Genomic DNA, 13,235 nt, shown 5'->3' with positions numbered 1-13,235 from the left:
AGAGCGATAGCATTTTGGAATTCCTCTTCATCATCGTATTCTGAGTCGTTTTCGTATGAATGCAGAGAGTTTTCATACGAGGGAGAGTAAGATTGAGTGTGAGGTGCTTGTGCTACTAGAGTGAGTGGTCCTCCGAAGTCAGCACAGTCTTTGGGTACGGTAGACTATTGTGCTTGTAGTTCACCATAAAGCTTGTAGAGAGATAGAGAATGAATTTTTCTATCTCCTTGGACGATCATCTTGGCTGTGGTCCAATGTCTACCCAGTCCATTGAGAAACTGGAGATTGGTCTTATGGTTACTTCGGATGGTGCCCGCATTAGATAACTTTGTGACAATTAAGTTGAACCTCTTGAAGGAGTCTTCCAAACTTTCACCAGCATGAGCTTTGAAGTTGTTGAATTCATTGAGTGCGGTTGTAAGCTTCTTATGTTGAGCCTGTTCTGATCCTTCATACAGGTTCTTGAGTACCTCTCATATTTCTTTGGCTGATTTGAAATTTATGATGATGTCGAAGTTGTCAGGAGCAACTCCACAAGATATCTCATAAAATGCAACAACATCATTTTCCATCTTATCAAGATCGTCTTTGGTGGGACGATTCATGGCTGGTTGACCTCCTCCTAGTCTAGTTTGAGTGCCATCGTTTTGAACTGGAGTAAGAACGGGGACATGAGGTCCTTCTTCTACAGATCTCCATACATCTCTTCCAAGTCTTCGTAAATATATTTCCATTCTTTGTGACCAATGATGATATTCATTTTCCACCAGTATTGGAGCTCTATTCGAACCTCCAACACTGTTGGAAACATTTAGAGATAATGCTTGTGCCATATTTCCTTGTTTTTTTGAAAAGATTTGTTTTTTTTAAGAAATGAGCACAGTGGTATAGAAGGCCTTTTAAAATCAGAGTTCTTCTTTAAAAATCAACCACTTTGGCTCTGATACCAATTGTTGAGAGAAAAACTCGAGTAACACACTTGAACAAACGTTAGAACAAGTAATAATACAGAATGAATTTTAAATCAGTGGATCATAAAGCTCAACAATAATAATAAGTTAGAGTTAAATAGTTAGATAATTAGGTGTGGAAATATAAGGAAATGTAAATGACAACAAGTATTATATCAAGAAGACACTATAAGCTGATTCTTAACGAGGATTACAGACAATCCATGTTAGTAAGTGTGATCAAGCTTAGTGGTTAAGTCAAGCTGACTTGCTACGAAGAGATAATGATCTAAATATTATAAACTAAAGATCTTTAGAGATGAGAGAATTTAGAGAGTATGATATTCAAGATAGAGATAATAGAGATATGTGTGTTCATTAAGAATAAGAGTGCTATATTTATAGAGTCGCGAAGATTATAAGGTTAAATCTGTCTAAAGGTGGCCATGCAAGGCACACTGGACAAAGGAATGTAAAGACATAAAACAGATAAAACTAAAGCTAGGCTTGATGACTTCAACTGCGGATGCAGATCTTGGTTGTGGTGTGGAGCTTGACTGTGGATCTGGTTGACAGCTTCAGATCTCTTCAAGCTTAAGAGGGTCACTTTTATGTTTCAACAATTCTTGTTCATGCTTAGAAACCCCTTTGTTCTAGGCTTGATTCATCGTCGTTCATCATTATCTTCAAGATCTTCAAGGGTTTATGGTCGTAAACCCTTCATAAGGGTCGTAAACCCTTCATAAGGGTCGTAAACCCTTCATAAGATCTTGGGTCGTAAACCCTCCCAAGTCCGTGAACTCCTATAGTTTGGCCGTGAACTCCTTTCTTTCAACCATATGTGATTGTAACACTTCATTTCAAGTGTTTCCTAGTACCTAAGGTTCTTTACCTTACATGATTAGTGGTTATATACACTAATTATACATATATATATATATATATATATATATATATATATATATATATATCAATATATGCCAAATAGGATCAATTTGTGCTCGGGACTTCGCTTGGCATACCAAATATCCTATATCATATCTTCAATCAAATCTCCAACATAAGGTGAGTTCATACCCCTATAATCTACCTTTTAAATGATTTTAAATGCTTTTTAGGGGGGGGGGGGAAACAAGTTGAAAACAATTATTAAATTGTGTTAATAATCACATGTGATGTCAATCACATAAAAGGTTTTCTTATGCCTTTAAATATTGTGTTAACAATAAAAGATTACCAAATACTTCCAAAATGACTTAAAGTCATACTAAATCTTTAAAGTCATGTAAACTCTTTTTAAAATACTGTTAAAACTCTTTTAATACTGTTAAACTCTTTGAAAAAGGTTTTATAAACTATTTTATATTATAATTGTCAAAATCATGTTCATATATGTATAAGTATATAAATAAGACTTAAAGGGCTTAGGACTAATAAGTTGCCTTATCTCCTTTTCCTTGTTTGGATGTGGGTTTAAGGTGAGGTTATTTGTCCGAAGGTCATTTCCTTCTTAATTATATACATTATACATATGGGAATATAAAAGGTTACTTCAGTCGGTATCATTACCTTTGTATCATGTTGAGCAAAGGGGTATATTCAGGAGAGATCATGCTAATAAGATAGAATGTATAAATTGTAATAGGTATAATTTATGAAACAAACGAGAAATCTATTTTTCTAGATAAGTATACGAGGTCTAAACTACTTTATCAAGAAAATGATATAATTCGATCTTTAGTCAAACTAAAATGTGATGGTACGTATTCAGGACATAGCAATACTTGCTATGTTACATTCTTGTAACCAGAATCTATTGGAGGGAGAGTAGGCATTGTGTGTATTGATCTATACGGGACTGAAAATCCCACATCCTGACTGCTAGCTACAGTCCGGCAGACCAGCCATGGGGTGACAAATGTCACATATTCAGTTTCGACACTAGTAGGTTGTCGTGTTCATTCTAGTCCAGCATGGTTACAACTTTATCACATTTTAAACCCTAATTAACCACGTTAATATTAGGGTAGTTATTCTTTAGTAGTTTATTTTTAAGAAATACTATTGTATTAATCACTTATCATAAACAAAACGAAACGGTTTTATGGGGATTTAAAACCACTCTTCACCATCAAAACGGAAAATATTCTTCTCATAACTTATGGATAGTTAAAATTATGATAAACCTTATTATTAGTACAATGGAACGATTTTATGGAATTAAAACTACTTATCAATTGTAAAGCAGAAAATATAGGTTTTTCTGGAACGTAATTCGTCACTTTCTCGAAACTAGTATAATATAAAGGACCTTAATGGTTAATTCTATAATTCCTTAGTTTATACATTAGAGTTATACATAATTAATATCCGACTGGCAGTGGAATGTGTGACTTCTGCCTTACTTCCTGTTCCTTGTTTGGTTGTGGGCTTAGGGCAGATTCACACATTTAACTGTCCGTTCGATATTAGGTTATATATAACTAGTATAAACAAAGTAATTGTAGAGGAACTATTATGGTTATCATATTGTCACGTCAGAAAATATAGGATTTTCTGGAGGAACCAACTACCTATTCCATGAACTTAGAGTACACTTCATATAACTAAAATACTTATGAACTCACCAGCTTAAATTCTGATCTACTCTTTCAAAATAACTTGTATTCTCAGGAATCCAGTAGACAGGTACACTCTCGGAGCTTTTGAGAAGACAGCCTAGTACCGTGTTGCGTCTATTGTCTTCTACCGTATCTACTTTATTGTTTGAATATGTAATGTTTAAACACTTATGTAAAACTTACTTATTAATGCAATGGTTTTTTGTACTTTGATTACTATAATTCATGTGTTGTGATACTTACATGACGTCCTCCGCCCCCGAACGTTTTCGCCGTTCTGGTTTGGGGTGTGACAGATTGGTATCAGAGCATTGTTTATAGTGAACTCAGTATATCAGTCATAAAAGATATACAACTATAAACACATTGGGATAAAAACACTCTGACCAAGAATTATACTTTAAAATATAACAATATTTTATAAAAGTATAAGTACATTCAGAATATGTATATACTAGAACGAGTATCACAATAAGAACAAAACAAAAGTATTTGGATGTTGGACACTGCAGTTAAACCTGGACAGTTATGTAATCATATCTGGGATTAATATAGCCTGATCAACTATATTTATTTGAGATACAACCAACATGTGATTGGGAGTGATTGTGGTGTTGCAACAAGTCTAAAACTTACCTAGGTACCAGAAGAATTCTAGAATCGAACATAAAGTTTAAAATACTATAGGAGTATTTTGTGATACTATAGTCACAAAACTGAAAACTTATCAACTTCTTATATCAAGAAGTTCTAGAATCAAATATATAATTAAAATACTATAAGAGTATTTTAGATACCATAAATAAACTTTTGGGAAATTTTAAAAGATCTTTTCTGGTAAGTCTATAATTACTAAGTGGATACGTAAGGTTATATATAGTTAAAATTTTATAGACTTAGAATATGTGATTTTCACTCTACTTCCTTTTCCTTGTCTGGATGTGGTTTTAGAGTAGGATCACTTATTCGAAGGTCTATTTGATCTGGATTGTATATAATCGGTATACACTATGTGATTATAGAAAGACCGGAATGGATCATCCTCATAAAAATGTATTTGTAAAGAAAAAGTTTTATTAATCTCATAAATTCTTTAGACATTCTCGTTCTCATATAAACCACTTAGATAGATGTAGTCACTCCAACAACCACTGGAAGAATCAACGAAGGTCCAGAAGAGATTCGTTAGGAAGATTCCGAGAAAGAAACAGTTGAGGAGTAGAGAAACTATAGATACCACCAAGTACCATTACCTTATTAAAGGCACTGATGAGAAGTTCGCATGAACTTTTGGGATTCAAACACTTCATTATGAAGTAATGGGGATTAGTGTCAGAATCGGAAATAAGACGACTCAGAAATTCAATATATGTATGGAGGAGAAGGACACCATATAGATACCAGGAGAGAACAAATCATTAGCGCCCGAATAGAACGGAGAACAGAGGGAAACCACGCGTGATTCATGTGAAGTGTTTGAGCGCCTTTTTCATCTCATTAATAATTAATAAATTAATTCAACCTAGTGAGTTAGTGATTACATTACTCACATTAGGTTTTGAGCTTATCTTCTTTCACTGTCACAACTAATAACAATAAATCGGATCACAAAATCTCAATTGAGATTGATTATTTCTCAAATTCATAAGTCTATTTTCTGTAGACTTTATTATGAATTAATTTTAGATCTTTTCGGAAGTTAGAACATGATATCCATCAATCAAAGATAACTTAGTTTGGATGACACTCGTCTGATAACCATTATAGAAACTTACTTCTACCCTTTACCAGGACTGCATCATAGGGATGTAGGTCAAATCATTGAGAACCGGATAACAAAACGAAAACTTTATATGTATATATAAATGGTTAGAATACATCTAGAGACAACTATAGTTGCTCACGAGCTCATTTTCTTATCGTGTATCAGAATCATGCATCCGAAGAAACGTAATCAACCCTCCGATAAAACACCAATGCTTCAGATAGATTCGGCTACGTTTCAAGCTGCAGTCACAGCAGCCGTAGCAACTGTCATGTCTCACCTTAATACTAACAATGCAAATGTTAGTGGAAATGTAATCGGTAATCTCGATCGTGGTGATAACCAATTTCAGCAACAAGTGACTACTTGTAAAGACACTCCGGACCTCAAACCTAATATCCTGAAACGAAAGTTCGAGAACGAGAAAGGGAGTTGTTCAACTCAAGAACCTACTAAAGGGCAACAAACTGGGGCAGTTAATACCCCTAGCACCCCTGCTATCCCAACACCGACCACACCATACTTAGGAAACCTCCCACACTGTAGCAAGTGCAACTACCATCATCATGGAATCTGCCGAGTGTTGTATTGCAATAGATGCAACATGAAAGGGCACATCACCCACTTCTGTAGGACTCCGGTCGAGTTCATCACTTCAACTACCAGTGTTGGGACTAGTCCAATATGCCATCTTTGTGGTGAAATAGGACATTTTAATAGGGACTGTCCAACAGAGAAGAACGACGGGGGAGTAGGAGGAGTTTGACCCCAGGGAATGGGGAAGCATCAAAGCACCCTGTTATATTTTGGTACGCTTCCAAACCCCAATAATTATTTATAATTATGATTACTTTCTCATTCAAATTAAATCACGGCATTCATATAAAATTCGAAACCCTAACAGGTAAGCTATGATGGCTTAGTGTATACATTAGGGTCATTTATAATTGATATTTGTAGACATAGAGTGAGTGATCCCACCTCATTTCCTGTTCCTTGTTTGGTTGTGGATTTAGGGCAGGGTCGCTCAGTCAACTGTCTTACCAATCGTAATTATACATGACTTGTATACACCAAGCGATTATAGAGAGACCTAATAAGGATCATTTCATGAAAATTCATAATTTCAAATTATCAGAACCCTCGTATTGGTAGTACCCACCAATTTCGAATCGAAAAGGGGTTCGTAGCAATAATAACATAATAAAACTGGAAGAGCTGAAAACTTATGTACATAGGATATCTCATTATCCTAGTAATCATTCCTTCCGAATCGACTTAATACCAAATTCTTCGAGAAGCTCCGACATCATCATCCGACATAATTTGGCTTGGTCCTTACCATGCAAAATTCTTATGTTGTGTAAAAGAACTTCTTCCTTAATCAACTGTCAGATAAAATTCTTCCAATCCATAACGAAAGCCCTTATATCACCTCTCACTTCAAAAATTCAAAAGTACCCATGCGAGGGGTACCACGCCCTTCTAGCCTACTCAGTAGATAGGAAACTTGAAACGAAAAGCACCGAAGTAGTCTCAGAAGTCTGTAACCACCGAAGTACCTCCAATAGATCTTATAGGAAAATCATTGTACCACAGGTCAAGTTCAAGAATAGAGACTAAGAACTCATTAGGTTAATCTATCGTTGCTAAGTGTATACATGAGAGTGGTATATAATTTAGACTTAACAAGATTTAGGATGTGTGATTCCGCCTTATCTCCTGTTTCTTGTTTGGTTGTGGACCTGGGGCAGAGTCACCCATCCGAACATTTTGTCAAATCTAAATTATATACGACTTGTATACATGAGGTAATGGTGGATGAGCCAAGTATGAGTCTTATAATGAACTTCTGAGCAAAAGCTCGCAGGCTTACTGTAACAATCAGAGATATCTGAGTGGGAGTGGTAGCGGATTATAATGGACTTTATAATCAAGTACCAAGGCAACAGGTGGACTTGATGCCATTTTGGGTGATCGTCGACAGATTAGTCAAGTCCGCACACTTCCTACAATTTTAAAGAAACATGCAAAATAGAGAAGATAACTAGAACGTGTGTTAGAGAGATTAGTTAGACTTCACGGTGTTCTAATATCTGTTATCTCCATTAGAGATAATAGGATCATCTCCCAGTTCAGGCAGTCACTTCAGAAATCTTTGGGAACTAGGCTAGTCATGAGCATAGCCTACCTGATGGATTTTGAGCATTCTAACACTCCTATGGTGTACATGCAACCCTATAAACCTTGGATCTATGTTCTCTAATATACATGCAAATATGATTTTTCCAATGTTCTCATCCTAACTAGCATACAATGGAACAACTATACAACAAAGTCTAGTTAGATGACATACCTTTTGATGAAGCTTGAAGTCTTGAACCTTTAAGAGCTTAGTGCCCCAGTGTTGCACCTCAAATGGTTCACACAACACCAAAAACCCTTGGAATAACTTGAGAAGAAGGTCACTTAAGTTCACTCTTATGAAATCGTCCTTGCCCTCTTTTTGTATGCACTAGTGCCAATTTCATGAACTAGAGGCCTCTTTATATAGTTTGGAGGATTAGGGTTACATTCATGTAAACCCTAATACCCATGACCTTTCATTTCCATAGGATCCATGGGTTAAAACTCCATGGATTATCCATGAAAGCTTAGCCAAACCTAAATGAATTTGGCCCATCTTATATATAAATAAGAGTCCATATTTAATTAGTTCCTTTTTGATCACTAAATTAATTCTAAATTAATTCTTGAGCAATACTAATTAAATAATATGATTTCATATTAATATATTAGAACTTATAATATATTAATATAAATCATAAGTATCCTTTTTCTCATTTTATCTATCCAATTGTTCCGATGCCATACAACCCAAATGGACCATGCTACTCTCGGGTCGATTACATGCCAATAATAGTTATGGGCTTAGACATATAATCCAACATTCTCCCACTTGGATAAGTCTAAAACTATTATTTTGTATGACTCCAAGATCCCGACTAGCAATCGTAGCTCTTAAAGCTGCTGCCGAACTCTAGCCTAGTCAAATGACGTGTCCATTAGATAAGGGATCATATATTCCTCCATTCTAGATATCATATGGACTGAGACATGGATTATAATCATTCTCTCTGTCCATTTGTTGTTTCCTGATTTCCGATTTATGACGACTGACTAATTGAACAGATCAAATCAGTCCAGGCTTGGCCAAGCACTTAAGGGTGTCATCACTAAATCATCGAGGGGCCCACAGATATCGCTTTTATCCCTCCAAGGGTAAACGGAATGGATAAAATCTAACTCAAGTGTTCGCTTGTACTTACTCATCAAATTACACACAACGATATGTTTTATAACAACCAAGTTACCGGTTGCGTTTTCATATGTCAATGTGCAACTGACGCACAACTACAACTCACACGTCTCCGTTTGAAGAATATAAGATATTAACGTCTCATGATTCACTCGTGATAAAATCCATGAAGTGATTCAAATGAGCGTAGGTTGAATCCAATACTCGAATCTCATTCCGGGAGCACTCATGAACACTGCAACCACTTTGTCCCAGACAAACTACAGACCCTTCATGACAGTCTTGCCTCAATACCTACTTCCAAAGTATGATCGACTGTGGATAGTTTGAATAACCTAGTTATTCGGGAAGTCAAAACATGCAAAGTGAAACACAAGAATAATCGAATCCAATATGGTCTCAAAACTTATGAATATAAATAAAACACCTTTTATTTATCACCATATTGATTACACATTGTTCATTGCATAATGTTTCAAATAATCAACTTAATACTTGAATTAAAACAATAGTCATGCCATGCTCCAAGCATGCACACCATGTTTGTCCAAACAATAGTTATGCCATACACCAAGTATGCACACTATGTTTTTCTATGATCCTTACTTCGTGGAATAGATCAATTGAACATAATTCCAATGATACTCATTTCACAATCCCAAATCCTTATCGTAAATGTAAGAATTCCAAATTCCTGCCATTTACCGAAATTTGTCAGATTCTAAACTCATATGCATTGATCCTGTTGTAATGACCATGCACAAAGTCACAAAGACTTGGCAACAGACATTACAAAGTATTCCAATGGAGATCAATTCCATGGAAACAAAGTCTCAAATTCAAAATACATGCTTTGAACATCCTTCTTGCATTAAGTTTTATATTCTCACACAGATTGAATAAATTCCACCTATGGAGACATTTCCATATTCCCATTTTGACTATCACTTCTGAACAAGAGTTGCATCTTTTTAGAATATGTCAATATGGTCCTTTCCAAAAATTTACACCATACTTCCAACTGTCCATGAGCAACCAATCTTTGGTAAAACCTCAGATTGTCCTCAACAATTGCTTAATCATTTTAGTTATATCCAATTCTAGGCCTTTTCCCCTCTTAATGCCCCAGGCATTTGGAAAATTTAGAAAGGATAAATATTATAGCACATGTAATCGATCCTATATCCGAAGCATATGGGACACGATTCGTGATGTCTCACATACATACATGATCCTAGACCAGTCTTTTGCTACAATATTCTTGTTTTTGCCATGTTTTCATAATTTGACTATGAAGAGGGATGCTGTAATCATAATCGAATTTGAGAACGCAATATATATAGAATTTCTTAATGTTGAACCATTCCAACATAAAATCCTTATATATATATATATATATATATATATATATATATATATATATATATATATATATATATATATATATATATATATATATATATACTTGACTAAAGATGATTAAAATCTCAATCAAAGCTTTTAGAATTGAAATGAAGTATAATTTCCTCTCCCTTAATTATAGCAAAACAATTTTTCAAAACTTGCAGAGTCACGAATTGAGACTTTTGTTTTCTATAATTAACACTTTACATAATAATCATGCTCCCACTAACATGATAATTATTAGCATAACACTTATGCTCCCAGTATCTTTGACATGTATCCAGAAATTAGCTGGATTTCTAGAAATCACTACTTTATTGACTTTCTTACCGAAGTTCAAATTTCTGATATGAGATGCTTTGATAAAACTTTATCAAAATCATACACCTTTCCTTAGATAGCTCACATGGGTGTCTAAACAATTATGAACAGGGATGCCATAATCATAATGTTTAGACCTTTTTGCCATTTCTCACAAGTCCATGTTAGTGTGCCGGTTAACCACACACGCTCCACTAACGACTTTGAGAATGCAAATATCACAATTGTTATCTACTTAAAATCTACTTAGTGAAAGTGTTTCCTCACCATCATTTTCATGAATCGGAGATAAACATTATGACACTTAGATTTTATGGTGTATGTGTTCCTATTCATGTTAATTTGTCAAAACCATGATCACAAGACAAGGTTAGTGACAAATCCAAACTCATATGGACCGAACTTGTGCAATCTTAACTTCTTGCCACCTGGCAGCACAAGGGTCTGCCATTGCTTCCAAGTAGTTATGCAAGTGATTGAGAATTTGTAGAACTCATATGCATAGTCAACTTTAACTGGAATGAGCACATAAATAAGAATGTGTCAACACGATAGGTTACAAACCTCAAGTCGTGCGCTAGATATAAGCTACAGGTTTTATTCTTGATCAGTTCTTGAAACTCTTTCAGGATCTTTTAGACTCCCAATGTCCTCTTGACATATAAGTCTCTCTTGCCAAGAACCATTCCTTGACAAACAAATATTCAAGAGATAGTGCAGATTCTTATCAAGACAAACACTTCACACTATTGGCCTTAGTTGGTCTTTGTTTTGTCCAAAACATCACAACTTACCAATTTCAAGTGTACAAGAGTAGAAAACATTTTACTCTACATTTGACAAGTGTTATAAACCTTCTTTAAGATATGTCACTCAAGTTACAATCTTGGAGTATGACTCTAAGAATTGTTTTGGGACGAAATATGACTCATCTTCTTGATTTAACCACTTCAACAATTCATGACTCCTCTTCTTAGCCATGGGAATGCACTAAGATGTCCTTATAGGATCAAATTGTGATATGGTTTATTAATCATTAAGATGATCATAAAACATGATACTAAAGTACTCTCCCATCTTTTCATATTTGAGAAACTTTTATCTTTCTGCCTAATTTGATTCTTCTCATTCGTTCTGCCATACATTGAAACTTTTCCAATGTTTCAGAATTATACTCAGGCTTGTAAGTATAACCATATTTACTAACTTTTAGTAAATCATGACGAATAGCCTTATCGTTCCTTGTGGTGGACCTGACCAGCGCACAACCAAGTGTACCCGATCCCTTTGTCCTTTACTTGACTCACATATACATGTGAACAAGGAATTAGTATTAATTTTCCAAAGATGAAAATTCTCATTCATCATACAATACAACCTGCATGATTCCAAGTTTCAGTTCCAATTGAAACTTGGGTAATGAGAATCTTTCCTTATTTGGTAAACTTAGATACTACCACAAATGAAAGAATCAAATTCATATTTCCATTATTCCTAGAAACATACAAACATCAATTTTCCATAAATTCCATTGCAAGGAGATATAAAATAAAACAAAAACAAATTTAATTTATTTATAAATGCGGAAAAACTTTTCCTTACAATGCAACTTTAAATGAAAACTATGATATTACATATTTCCTAGCAATCTATCATAACCCCTAAGTAGTAGCTCAAAAATCCGTTCTTCGAACCATGCGAATGAAATCCATCTTCGCGATTAGATTCAACATACTCTTCTTTTAAGTTTCATTCCCTTTTCTTGATCCTGCTAAACATCAAAATGCAACCTAGTCACATCATGTATTAAGAATCAACAATTAGGAACTTAACAGAGTTAGATAGTGGACTTACCTGAAGTAGAGTCAAAATTTTTGATTCTTCCTTCTTTCAGATCTTTCAGGTAGTTAGGGCAGCTTTGCACCAATGCCCCTTCTCTTGACAACAAAAACATATAGACTCTTTGGGAATGGTATACGGGACTATCACAGACTTAGCCTTTCCCTTTACCTTTGGGTCAACTGAGTTGACCAAGGTCGATCCCTTTCCATTAAGAAGAGAAAGCTTTTATGGACTTCCAATTTTATCATTGTCAATGTCCATGGAAGTTTGAGAAATAGACCTTCCACCCAAATTTACTTTTCCAGTGTGCCAAAACATTTCTGATTCAGCAGCAACAAGCAAATAAGAAAGATCAATAAGGGTCATGTCGTGATCTGTCACATAGTAGTCCTTAATGAACTCACTATATGACTCAGGACGTGACTGAAGAACCCAGCCAATAGCCAACTTCCTTGGGATAATGACACCCAACATTCTCAACCTGTCAATGTGTGACTTCATCTCTAAGACATGAGTACACACATGTCTTCCATCTTTATGTTTCATTGCGAGTCAGGGAGAATAATTGGAGGAGGTGGAGGAAGAGAAGTATGATTTCCATGATCCAATCGTGGGACATCATCTTCATTAGGAAAGCTTGTTCCAAGAGATTTAGGAAGATCATATTTGTCTGAACCAGACATCTACAATGGGAGAAATTCAAGTTAGTTGATTTAAGTCCTTAATAGAACACCCAATATGAAAAATTAAGGCTAGGACCGAACACAATATTTTATAACTTGGAAGAGGGATGCCGTAATCCAAGCTACAAAATATTTGAAGGTAGGTGAATGACGATTCACCAATTTCCACCACGAAAAACGAAATAAATTATTAGGTTTTAATTGGATTTGAAACTCCTAGATCTTTTGAGATTCATTGAACTTTTCAATGGCATGTTTAAATCTCGATTGTGCCCTCTCAAGTTTGTGAGGAGGATGCCGAGGATCACAAACAAGGTGTGAATAACCATG

This window comes from Lactuca virosa, chromosome 3 (assembly GCF_052849685.1).
Source record: "Lactuca virosa cultivar CGN04683 chromosome 3, Lactuca_virosa_CGN04683_v6, whole genome shotgun sequence".
Taxonomy (NCBI): domain Eukaryota; kingdom Viridiplantae; phylum Streptophyta; class Magnoliopsida; order Asterales; family Asteraceae; genus Lactuca; species Lactuca virosa.
This window is presented reverse-complemented; position numbering follows the sequence as displayed.